The sequence below is a fragment of the Eschrichtius robustus genome, chromosome 13 (genome assembly GCF_028021215.1).
Source record: "Eschrichtius robustus isolate mEscRob2 chromosome 13, mEscRob2.pri, whole genome shotgun sequence".
In the NCBI taxonomy this organism is placed as follows: domain Eukaryota; kingdom Metazoa; phylum Chordata; class Mammalia; order Artiodactyla; family Eschrichtiidae; genus Eschrichtius; species Eschrichtius robustus.
Window position 1 is genome coordinate 47,396,758 of NC_090836.1, and position 8,285 is coordinate 47,405,042.

An 8,285-nucleotide genomic window follows, 5' to 3' on the forward strand; every position below is an offset into this window, starting at 1 on the left:
CCACGAATTCCTTCAACCATAAACTCCCAAGGGGCCATGCAGCAGACATGTTCCAGCCCTCATGCCATCTGCTTCCCTTTTGTGAATCCTGAAAGTAATATGATGGCTTGTGAGGGTCTCAGGAGCTTCAGACTACATTCCAGGTGGGAACAACCACAGGAAGGTCAGGAGGGAGCAGTAAGAGAAAGGAGCCTGGGGTGACACTCACTCACCTGGGAGCTGCGGGGGTCAGAAGAAGAAATCCTTCAGAGGCGACCCTGTCAGGGAGACTCACTGACAAAAATCTCTGCACCTTATGTCCTGGGAAGGGCAGTTGGGCCAGATTCCAGGACAACACCTGTGACCCTCATGTGAGCTGGAGCTGACGCACACACCCCCGGGCGTAGCCCAACAGCATCTCAGTGGGGACCACTGTCAAGCGTAAGGCCATCTCCCACCCACTCCCTCTTCTCCACACAGGACAAGTCCTCTGAACAGGGGGAGGTGTAGGTAACAACTGGGGGAGCTGGAAGGGGTGGAGAGTAAGGGCTAACTGTGCAAGCTTGCTTCCATCTCTACACATACGCAGTTCCACTGTCTGGAGTGGAGACCCAAAAATGTAGAAACAGACCAGGGCCTTCAGGTGTTGAAGATCTGGTGCTCACAGGGGATGAGGGTTGCACAAAGGGCAACTATGCGACTCACAAAGGGCCAGGACAGCTGAGGGAAAGAGTGACAGCAGCTTCCTTGTGGCACTCCCCTGGATCCTCATGGTATGGGTTCCAGCCCCTGCACAGGTCCATCAGACAAGACCTGGCTCCCTCTCCAAGGAAGGCAGCCTGGAAGGAGGAGAAATGGGGCTGTGCTGAGGGTCTAGGCTGAGGACGTGGGCTGGTGTGCATTGCACTTCTTTTTCAATGCATTTGTTTTTCCATCTTGTCTGAATTGGGGCCCTTGAGTCACAGTCCACACTGTGGGCTGTGGAACCCACCTCAGTGCAGCCCTTGCCTCCCCAGCCCCGTGTAGGACCAGCAAGGAGGGCCAGGGGTTTTAATGTCACAACTTCTCTGACATTCTGGAGAGGATTACTGGAGGTGAGTCCAAACCTCCTGAACACATAGCCCCAAGGCATAAAGTGAATCAACGATGCTTTATTTGATTTCAGTTGGTTTGGAATCTGGCTCTGTGTGTTTCTCTGTGTGTGTGTATAAATGAAAATATGAAAATCTGGGGTCTTCAGATCAAGTATGAAGCTCTAGCTTTGCATTTAAGAGGTAGACATGATCGACCTTGAGGGGCTGACATGACAGCCTTGAAGGACTCAGAGATCCTTGAGGAACCTCCTAGCCATCTTTGTCTCTTCAGCGGTCCCCTGTCTGACACCAAGCGCTCACTACAGGCTTGAGTTTCAGTGGCCCTGCAACTTTTGGACTCACTCTCTGCTCAAAAATGGTGATACTGTTCTATAACATAAGGTTCCCCTAAAGACTCCATACCCTCGACTTTGAACAAAAGGAGAAAAACGTTCAGGTTTTTTAGTTGACACTTGGAGAGGTCCCTCTCACTCCAATTTGTACTCAGCCCAGAAATCTGCATGACTTTGAACAGATGCCTTCTCCACTGAGTCCATACTCAGACCATCATGAGAAGAGTGGACACATAAAGAGTCGGGGTCTCAGGAAGCACTGGGACATCAAGGGAATTCCTGCCCTGAACACAGTAGGTGCTCAGTAAAGATTAGCAGAAAACATAAGACTGGGGTCCAGAAGTGACTCCCATTCTCCTCTACTGGAGAGTTGGGGGAGGGGCTCTGGACCAGGGGACCCGGGGGTTGGCAGAGGCTGGACGGTGGTGACTCTAAAGGAGGGGACAGAGGGAGGACCACAGAGAGAGATTTCTGGTGAGAGAGAGACTAGATGTCTCCAGGGAAGGGTCTAGGCCCCACCTGTCCCTTAGACACCTCTCCTTGTTTGTCCATCCTGTGTCTAATCCTGGGAACCCAGGTCACTTGATAAGCCCCAGAAAGACACATTAGCCCCTCACTTCTGTGGATGAAGGATGACCTCACTTCCCTCTTCAAATCCCTCCTCAGGTCACCCCACTCACCCCTTCTCCTCTGTGAGGTCACCTGACTCTTCCTCTCGTAGGCACACACCCACTGCTGCCCAAGGCATCGGTCCCAATCACTGGGCCTGCGTAAACTTTTCAACTTTTATTTTCAGGAAAATATAATCAATGGAAATGCATGGTTTCAAGACAAAACAAAAATTGGTTTCTGTGTCCTCTGTCAGGACCCCTACTGAGGACAGCCCTTTTCCAGCCAAGGTCTGCTGAGTTGGCACCTAGGCTGATGTGTCAGGCTGGTGGTCACCCTCCACACACACCCCTGTCTACAGGTATCTTCGCGGGGGAGGGACCTTTACCTCCCCCAGACCACTTTTATCCCGTGGGAGGGGGAGACTGGCCAGGGCCAAGGCACACCCAGAAGAGGTGGACAGGGGCAGAGGGTGGGGGGCCAAGACCCTGCCAGCTGCTCACACCCTCCCCAAAGTGTGGATTTTTCACAGCTCCATGTGGATCATGAGGCACTGAGAGGCCACTCAAGGAACAGGACACAGACGTGAGCTATTGACCCCTGTTCCTCAGCCACAAAACTTGTTCCTTTCTTCCTAATATCCCCAGAATCCTAAGTAATGTCCCAAGAGAAGCCTGAGGAGGAGATGGGGACTGAGGTGGGATGGGTGTCCCTGGTGACATGAGAACCCCTCTCTCTACTTTATTTCCCTCCCTCTGATGCATCCCCTCCCCACACAGTCCCCAACTCCCCCCTACCTTGCACCCCAGTCTTTGGTTATAAAAAACAAGGAATGTCACTCATCATCCGGTTCTACAAGGATTAAGTCATTAGTCACTACATTGCTGACCTACAATATACCTTGAAAGGAATTCAGAACAAAGATCAGGATGAGGAACTCTGTTCTGGGAAAATAGCAAGCAGGCCCTTAGATAGAAATATTTCTGGAGAAATTCTTTATTACCATGGAATCTTGCATTTTTCCATACTTAAGAAAGCATGAAAATCATTAACTGAGATATCTGTTCCTTGTGACTAGGAGTAACCTTCTACCTAGATGTATGCTTGATTGCACATACCCCTCAACCAAAATCACATAGTTGCTGGTTTCTCCTTCTGCCTCTTCGGGGCAGGTCCTCAGAGGTATCTGAGAGACTCTACCCTGGGCCATAGTACTCAGGAAGACACTAAATCAACTCAACTCACAGCTCTTACACTGTGGTTTTTTTTTTTCAAGTTGATGGTTTCAGGGCCTTAGCAGGCCTTGGGGATCTCCAGTAGATCATGGAATCAACCAGGAAGGTGGGCAAGTAGCTCATGGGGAGATAGATGACCATGCCATCACAACCAGGTGAGTATTGGATCTGGGGGTGGCAGACGTCAGGGCATGATCCATGCAGCCCCTCATGAGGAGATAGTCTCAGATCATCTTGGCTTCAGTATTTCAATTGACTTCATGACTATCCAGAAGGAGACACCATACAAATATATCCTCACTTCCCAATCCTCCCACTTTTAGATCAACTTCAGGAAAAAGTTTCTAAAAAATTCTTGGTCCCGCCAAATCATGTTAAAAATCATTCAAGCAGTGTGTCCCACCTCTTACCCCGGGGTCACACTCCACACTAAACCCCCTCTTGCTCTATTCCTGAGAATATGTGCACTGCATAAACTGAAGGTCTCTAGAAACATACGCACCTGAAAACCAACTTGCCATGAGTACGGGTATCTTCCATTTTTGGCTTCAGTTTTCTCTACAGATAACAAGGGGTTCCGATGAGACACTGGTCCCCAGATCTACCAAGCCTGGATACTTTCCTTATGTTACAAGTTGACCACACGAGACCGTGGGGATGGAGCTCATGTCCCCATTGTGTGGGTGAGTCAGAGCCTGGAGGATGGACCTGAGACGGGAGGAGGTGCTAATCATGGACCCAGGCTTCCAGACAAGAGTTTGCTTCACTCCCCAAGGTCCACAGATCACTCAACTAAGGCCAGGAATGTCTCCCCATAGAGTACCTTGACCTCTGGGATGGCCCGATCCTATGCAGCCTGGAAACTTCGAGAAAACACCTCAGTACTGGACATAGCCGTCTTGACCAGGCTTGATCATAGTTATTTTCACCCCAAAGTAGAGAGCTCTCTCCTGCAAGGGAGACAGTGAGAGGGGCAAGGACTTCAGAGGTCTTGCAAAACAAAACACAGAAATGCACCGAAAAACAAAGTCACCAAATTAAACTGTGTTGGGTAACTGGAAACCTCTGGAAAGTTGTAAAGTATAGAAGCCAGGAGAAGAAATGTTATGATGATGGTATTACTTCTGTATAAAATTTGAATATATTTCCAAATATTTTACAAACTTATAATTCTTAGCACTAAATCCTACCAATTATGAGGCAAGGCACCACTTAAATGCTATCTCCTCTTCTTCCCCTCACCTCTAATCAAACACCAAACTAGGCACAATTTACCTTTCCCATACTCCTCAGTCCCTTCTCTCCCCTCTCCCACCCTGGTAACCCCCTGGCCATCGTTCCTCTAAGGAACATCACCTTGCCTGTGGACACAGCTCCACACGATTAAAAGCACCCTCTCCCTGCAGCCCGTGGAGTCTCTCCCACAGATATGATTAAGTAGCTCCCTGGATAAATGGCTTCATGGGGTACACTCCCCACAGGGCTCCCAGAACCTAAATACCACAGCAGTTGAACACATGGAAGGGCTGCACAGCCAAATAATATCAGTTCCAATTCTGCCTCCGACACTTGGTGACTGTGGACCCTCACGCAAGGCAGGAATATGTTGAATCAAACTCCTTAGGCCTTGCACCCACCTGGACACCCAAAAGACAAAAAGGTGCTTCCCAGTGAAAGACCTACACAGAGCAGGAGAGAGGGACCTGGAAGGAAGGGCCTCTAATTCTCTGGTGACAGGAAACCCCTGTAAAAGGCTTCCTCAGAGCACAGAAGCAGGAGGACAGAGGAAGTGCATCCATCCCAGGCCAATAATTGAGGTGGAGGGGTGAGATGTGACAGGATGAGAGAGTGTCATGGACATATATACACTACCAAATGTAAAATAGATAGCTAGTGGGAAGCAGCCGCATAGCACAGGGAGATCAGCACGGTGCTTTGTGACCGCCTGGGGGGGTGGGATGGGGAGGGTGGGAGGGAGGGAGATGCGGGAGGGAGGAGATATGGGAACGTGTGTATATCTGTAGCTGATTCACTTTGTTATAAAGCAGAAACTAACACACCATTGTGAAGCAATTATACTTCAATAAAGATGTTTAAAAAAAAAAAAAAAGCTATACATTCTTTACTCCTCCAAAGGTTTCCAATTAAAAGTTTTTCTCATAATCATGTATAAGCTTTTCCTTAACCATACCAAATTTTATCACTTATAATGTCAAATAAGGCACTAGCAAAAAAAAAAAAAAAAAAAAAAAAATAACTGAGGGGGTCTGAGAAGGCCTCAGCATTGTACTTGGACATGGAGAAGCTCCCACCAAAGAGAGACACCCGGCCCAACACTGGAGATATTGACTACACGGCCCCTCGCCTTCCACACTAGGGGCAGCAGACTCAGGGCCACCTCGATCACCCCCAAGATCACCCCCAACAGGTTTACGTCCAATATCTTCATGAAGTTCTGTTTGGTCAGCCACTCATTGGGTGCGGTGGGCATGGAGATGCCGGCTTTATTCACCAGGCTCCAGAGTCCTGGGAACAGTGAGGGCGAGAGGGCAACACCATGCTGGGCCCATTAGTGAGGACCCAGCTGTGGTTCCAAGTCACCTTCCACCCAGTGAGGACTTTAGGAGAGAGGCCGCAAGGGGAATGGCTGGAACAGAGACCAACATGCTGCCTGCGGGTCTGGGGAGACCAGACCCTGTAAGCGGTTGGAGGACAGAAGGTGCGCCGCCCTCCTGACTCAGTCTTCACGCCCAGCCCACTGCCTGGTGACAAGGGGCAAGCACCCCAGATTGGATGAAGGCAGGGACAGAGGCTGAGGAAATCTAGTGGGTCCATAATCTGCAACTCGGAGGGTGAAGTTTTGGGTTTTCACAGACCATGTTGTCCTTCCAGACATTATCAATATTCACCTACATTTTCAGATTTTCTGACAGCTAGGACTGAGTGACCAACAGCTAGTATGAGGGAAAGAGAGACACACAGATAGACCATGAGGAAGGGAGGGGAAGAGAGGATTAAAAGAGACAATGGATAAAAGACAAAAACAAAAAGGTGAGTAATATCTGGGTGGAGATTGGCTGGGTAAAACAGACCTGAAATCTCAGGTTTGGGAGAACATGTTGACAGGCCTGGTATTGACCTCTAGGGCCTGGCCTTGAAATACCCGCATCAATACTGAGCAGTGTTCCTGCAGGAATCTGGGGAATTCCATGGGGTAGGCTTTCAGGGGGAGGCAGGGCTGCCTCTATTAACCACCCTCCCCCAAATCGGAATTTACACTTTGTCCCAGAAAAATCCACCCTCTCCTCCCACCTAAGGAGGCTACTCTGGCCCTAAGCCCCTCTATTCACAGGTCACCCAGCTTCCTGGGAACCTCTCTGCAAGTCTCGGAGACATGTACCAAGAATTTAAAGACTTAACCAACTAACAGAACTCAGAGCAGAAAAGCAGGGTCAGGGGAGTTGGGTACAGGGTGTTGGAATTATTAATACACAGAGTTAGTCCCTCCCCTGCTCTGTACCAAGTCTGCCCTTGTAAGAATGTATATTCTCCCACCATATTTGACACCAAAGACCCAATCAACATACAGGGTTATATTATTGTACAACATGAGAAATGTAGCCAATATTTTGTAATAACTGTAAATGGAATGTAACCTTTAAAAATTGTAAAAAAAAATTTTTTAAGGCAAAAACAAACAAACCAAAGAACCAAACAAACAAACAAAAAATATGCATGGTTACAGACTAGAAAATTTCGTAAATAAATTTTACCAAGACGTCATTTACGTTCAACACAATGAATAAAATCTAGGAAACCATTACATATTATATCATGATGTACTGCTTTAGTAAGTAATGTTATTCTAAAGGATACAATATTCCATTATTAAAAATTATGTTTTTGAAATTTTTCTATTATATTGTAAAATTTATTAAATTCTTTTAATGAGAAGAATTAAGATACCACTATATGCAAAATATAATACCATGTATGTCAAAATATTATCAGTACTTATCTCTGGGTGGTGAGATTTTGGGTGAGTTTGGTTTTCATCCCTGTACTTTTCCGTTTCCACAATGATCATGTTTTACATTTATACTAAGATAAAAGAAATTAATGTTCTTTCCCTCACCAATAAAAAAAGACAGAACTGTAGTAAACAAAAAACAAAAAAACAAAAAGAAAAAGAGAAAGTGACCCCATAGTAGTTTTCTGACCTTCCTTAGACAAGTCCTGACAGCTCAGTGTCGACATCTGAAAAATGCGTGACATTTAAACACAAGTCGGATGACTAGGGGTCACCAGCAAGAACATGATCAAGTGCTGAGAACTCAGCTCAGCTCCAGCGCTGCCCCTCAGCCCCCCATACAGCCTTCCAGCCAGAGCGCCCATCTCCACCCCTCCTCCAGAATCTGCGCCCTGATCCCCCTGGTCACTCAGCATCAAGAAACCCAGACCTTTTGCTGAGGGAGGGGGGGACACCAGACAGGAAGTCTGCAAGGACACATTCTCATCAGGGAAAACTCTCCCCCAGGCTGCAGAGCCTCAAGGTTGGGAGGTGGGTGTGGGATGGAAGAGGCTTGGCTGGTAAGCTGGGTGAGGAGAAGAACACAGGGAGGACTTCAAGTCCTGGAAAACACCTTGGGAATCTCCCCCAGGGAGCTGTCAAGGGGTCTCCACTTCACAGAGAGGAATTAGACTTGAGAAATGTGGGTGGTACCTCTGTCCCCGACACGCTCCTTCACCCACTCAGTGGCCGCAGCAATGCTCTCAGTCTTGGTGACATCCAGGATCACCGTCTCCAGCCTGTCTGACGTCTGGCCCTTCAGCTGCTGGGCCCCCTGCTCCGTCAGACATGCAGCCAGAACCCTCAAGCCTCGCAGGTCCAGCTGCCTGGCCAGCAGGTTCCCGAAGCCCAAGTCACAGCCCGTGATGAAGACGAACTTGTCCTGGAGGTGGCTCACCACCTGCTTCTCCCGGTACCAGCGCAGGAGGTAGTACAGGCCCACGAGGACCGCCAGGTACAGCCACAT

The 8,285-nt window shown here is 48.4% G+C and overlaps 1 pseudogene; it reads right to left on the bottom strand.

Moving 5' to 3' along the window:
* Positions 1-3,285: 3,285 nt before the first annotated feature.
* LOC137775815 (retinol dehydrogenase 16-like) lies at positions 3,286-8,285 on the bottom strand (annotated as a pseudogene).